At 40.5% G+C, this 4,845-nt stretch overlaps 1 non-coding gene across 1 annotated transcript; it reads left to right on the top strand.

Annotated features, from left to right (window-relative positions):
* The first annotated feature begins 3,067 nt into the window (after window positions 1–3,067).
* Window positions 3,068–3,174, top strand: LOC123232713. The gene has a single exon (XR_006505234.1). It is a non-coding gene; the product is annotated as a U6 spliceosomal RNA (small nuclear RNA).
* Window positions 3,175–4,845: the final 1,671 nt, after the last annotated feature.

Here is a 4,845-nt window from a genome sequence, read left to right as displayed (position 1 = left end):
TTTTATTTTTAGGCTTCTCTTGGATTTTGCGTTTAGACATCAAATTTTTTATTTAGGTCTGGTCTTTTCATCAGGAAAGCTTGGACATCTTCCATTTCTTAAAAGATCATTTTTCCCCCTGAAAAAATATATTTGATTTTGTTAAATGGATGATTCTGGGTTGTAAACCCAGATCTTTGCCTTCCAGAATATCATATTCCACACTTTCCAATTTTTTAATGTGGAGCCTGCTAAGCCCTGTGTAATCCTGACTATTGCTCCATGGTATTTGAATTATTTCTTTCTGACTGCTTGCAGTATTTTCTCCTTGTGTTGGGGACTCTTGAATTTAGCTATAATATTCCTGGGAGTTGTCAATTATGAATTTATTTCAGGAAGTGATCTGTGGATTCTTTCAATTTCTATTTTATTCTCTTATTCAAGAATATCAGGAAAGTTTTCTTTGATAATTTCTTGTATTTCAATGTCCAGGATTTTTTTTTTTAATCATGGATTTCTGGTATTCCAGCAATTCTTAAATTGTCTCTCCTGGATCTATTTTCCAGGTCATTTGTTTTTTTCCATGAGATACTTTACATTTTCTTCTATTTTTTCATTCTTTTGATTTTGTTTTATTATTTCTTAATGTCTCATGAAGTCATTAGCTTCTAGTTATCTGATTCTAATTTTTAAGAAATTGTTTTCTTCCATGAGCTTTTGAACCTCTTTTTTCATCTGGCCAATTCTGCTCTAACATTCTTCTTGCATTGCTTTCATTTCTTTTCCTCATTTTTCCTCTGCCTCTCTTAATTGATTTTTGAAATCCTTTTTGAGATCTTTCAGAGCCTGAGACTAAGTGATATTTTTCTTTGAAGTTTCACATGTGTTTTCTTTGCTTTCACTGTGTTCTTCTGTGTCTCTGCTTTGCTCTTATTTGTCACCATAAAATTTTTCTATGGTTAGATGTTTTGTTTTGTTTCTTAGGTTTGCTCATTTTCCTAGACTTTTTCTTGACTTTCACTTTTATCCTAAAGGTGGGCTCTGTTCTCAGGGTGGAGAGGTCATTCTCTTAAACTACAATTTTTCCTTGCTGCTACCCTTAGTTCTATTTCTGGGTTTCTGCAAGTTTCAGTTCTTCCTAGGTGGTATGATGTCCTGTGGCTTGGGAGTCCCAAAAGCAACCTCCCTCTGCTGAATCAATCACTCCCAAGACTGCTGATGCCTTGCAGAGCTCAGAGTCCTGTGTACTACCTTGATCTGGAACCCAAGGTCTTAGGCTTGGAGAGGGGCTTTTGGTCTCATTCTGAACTTGATCAGGTCAGGCACTGTGGGTTGCCTTGTCCTGGGGCTTGTAACTTTGCCTTAAGTGTTGGTAGGGGTTAGCTCTTGGCCTAGGTATGGTTTTACACAGGCCAGGACTAGGGACCTTCTTTTACTGGGGCTTAGGACCTCTTCCTATGCTTACACCAACCAGGTGTATCTTAAACTGCCTTGTTCTATAGTTTAAAGTCCTTACTATATGCTTGAACTGGAGCTTCCAGTCACTCTGGGCTTATACAGATCAGGAGTACAGCCTGTGGATTGTCTCACCCTGGGATTCTGGACTTACTGGATGTGCATGGCATTGCACTGCTGTTAGCTTAGGCAGGGTCTCAGGATCTGAATGTTGGCTTGGGTCCAGGTACAGAACCTAGAACAGTAGATGTGGTGTAGGGGGGATTGCTGTCGACTTGTGCTGGTTCTCCTTGGGGCAGTCTCCTGTGGCTTATGCTCCCCTCTCACCCCAGTGAACTAGATCCTCTCTGTCTACCTTTTAAGTTGTTCTCTGTATAAAAGTTACTTCACTCCATCTCCTTGTTGGTTCTTTCATTCCAATATTCATTTTGAGGTGTTATTTTAAGGTTGGTTGGAGAGTATTCTCATGGTGGTTCAAGCTTTCACTGGTTCTGCTTTACCATCTTGGATCCCACCAATTTTTTTTTAAACCTTTACCTTCTGTGTCATTTGGAATTATCCTAAGCCCTGGGAGACTACAACTCCCAGGACTGTCTCTGCTACAACTTCCCCTGACACTTCCCACTTCCTTTGTGGGAGGTGTCAGAGAAAGTATAAAAGCAAAAGTTTGATGCCTTTCCATGCTCTGACCCTGGAGGGGGGCTAGCTCTCTCCATCTTGGAAGCAGCTCTCTCTACCCTGAAACCCTGATCTCTCTCTTGGCGCCTTTTACCCTTTCTTCCTACCTCCTAGTTTTCCTTAGACCTTCCCTTTTCTAATATAAATAAAACCTAGCTATTCAAACCCTAAAGTTGCTCTCTGATCATTCATTTGAGGGCTCTGATCAATTTTCCCCTGCTGGGGCTGGGACCGCTACCTTCCTTTCCCTTCCTCTCTCCTTTCTCCCATCCATCCTTCCATCCTACCTCAATCCCTTCATTTTCATCAGGCACACTTCCATCTTGGAATCAGTAACAGTAAATATCTCAATCCACTGAGTCACCTACCACCTATTCTCTTAAATAAACCTCTTGCATACAAAATGCTTTTATTTGCCTTGAGTGCTTACAAAGGCACTTGGGCAACCTAAAGAAAAATATATGAGGCAAATCCTGATGTTCCCAAGGGAAACCTTTTGTGTGAGAACATTATCCAAATGGATTTTTAAGAAAAGCTTTTGAGTTTGAAATCAGTCTTTGTGGGCCCAAATCAATAATTTTTAACTACAGGTTTTGGTCAGTAGAGTAGGGAGAAAGAGTATACAGGTCAAGGAAGTAGCAGATTGCAGATATAGGATGCCACATAGAATGTCAGAGCTGGAAGGGACCATAGAGATCATCTAGTCCAGCCCTATCATTTTACAGAGGAAATTCTACTGAGGAAACTCGGGCCAAGAGAGGTTAGATATCTTGTCTAATGTTACGTAGAAATGACAGCTCTCAGACCCATGTTCTCTGATTCCAGATATCAATTCACTCCAGTACATTCTCCATTCAACCACCACAGTTATTTCCATAAAGCCCTGGTCCAACCATGGCATTCCTCTATGTGGTAAACTCTAGTGGCTCTCTATTACCTTCAAAATCAAATACAAGTGTTTGCTTTAGCAGCACATTTACTAAAATTGGAATGATACAAGGAAGATGAGCATGGCTCCTGTGCAAGGATGGCATGCAAATGAGGTCAATGTTCCATATAAAAAAAAAGATCCAATATAAAATGTTCTGGTATTCAAAGACTTCCATGGCCTAGCTCACTCCTACCTTTGCAGTCTTTTTATACCTTCCTGCCTGACAAGCAATCATTCTAGTGACATTGGCCTCTTGGTTGTTCATAGAACAATATTCTCTATGTGTGGGCTCTGGGAAATTTCTCTGGCTGTCCCTCATTATTATTGGTACATTCTGCCTGCTCTGTTCCAAATGCTGACCTCCTTCTCTTCCTTCAAGTTCCAACTAAAATCCCACTTTCTGCAGGAAGCCCTTCTCCACCCTTTTTAATTTTAGCATCTTTTTTCTGTTGTTTATTTCCAATTTATCCTGTGTATAAGTTGTTTGTATGTTGTCTCCCCCATGAGTAAACTCCTTGAGGTCAGGGACTATTTTTTTGCCTATTTCTTCATCCCCAGTACTTAGCACAATGCTAGGTGCTTAAATGTTTTGATCGACAACTCACTCACTTAACAGAGGTGGAAATTGTGGCCCCAAAACTCTAGGTCATAGTCTTAACTTACACATATACTTAATGAAATAAGACTCAAAGGTGGCTTCTAGTGTATATTTGGGGAGAGTAGCTGTGATATTGAGCAAGAGACATAAAGTACCAGGAGGGAGTTTGTGAGGGGAGAGGAGAGGTTTGTGAGTGTTTCTGAGCAAAAAAACCAGGATTCTGACTCCCAGATATATCCTTCCCCTGTTTCATTTATGAGTTCTCCTCCTGATAGCCCTCTTTGGGAATTGTTGATGTCAGTGAATTTGTATGTAGTAATGCTGGCCCTAACATGTAGGCTGGGAGTGCCAATGTGTGGTGTATAGGCAGGCATGATTAAATATATCTCTAGTATCTCCTTGCCTCATCTTTCTCTAAGAGAAATTTTATTTCCAATCAGATGGGGAAATAAGAGATTAGTGCTAGAAGATTAGCCACTCTGATCTTAGACAGAGGGAGTCCCAGGGTAAAATTCTACCTATGTGCTCCCTTAAATTCTATTAGTCTAGGGCAGTAATGGGCAAACTTTTTAAAGAGGAGGCCAAAGGAAAGGAAATGCTTGTCAGTCTGTTTCTAAGGCAACTCTTTAGAAGTTTCATTGTATTGTATCCTACTCATTGTATTCATCAGATTAGGAATAATGTTGCACAGCTGGATAGAACATTTCAGGGGGCTACCTCTGGCCCGCTGGCCATAGTTTGCTCATCACTGGTCTAGGGGATATGATTTCCAGCTTCAAGCTAAACTTCTGATTACTATTTATTGGGGAAAGGGAAACCCAAACCTCTTTTCCAAGGCATGACTTACTTCCCTCCAATTCCATAGTGAACGCATACATGGCAGAGAGCAAACCCCCCCCCCCAAAAAACTCCCACCATTTATCCAAGTCAATAACAAAACTAAAATTAGAGAAACTGTACTTAGAAGAAAATATTTCAGACAATGCAAAGTGAAGGAACTTTTTCTTTTGGGAAGAAGGTAGTTTGTGTGTGTGAGGGAGAGGGGGGAGGAGGAGGAGGAGAAGGAGGAGGAGAAGGAGAAGGAGGAGAAGGAGAAGAAGGAGAAGAAGAAGAAGGAGGAGGAGAAGAAGAAGAAGAAGAAGAAGAAGAAGAAGAAGAAGAAGAAGAAGAAGAAGAAGAAGAAGAAGAAGAACAAGAAGAAGAA

This window comes from Gracilinanus agilis, chromosome 1 (genome assembly GCF_016433145.1).
Source record: "Gracilinanus agilis isolate LMUSP501 chromosome 1, AgileGrace, whole genome shotgun sequence".
NCBI lineage: Eukaryota > Metazoa > Chordata > Mammalia > Didelphimorphia > Didelphidae > Gracilinanus > Gracilinanus agilis.
This window is presented reverse-complemented; position numbering and strand designations above follow the sequence as displayed.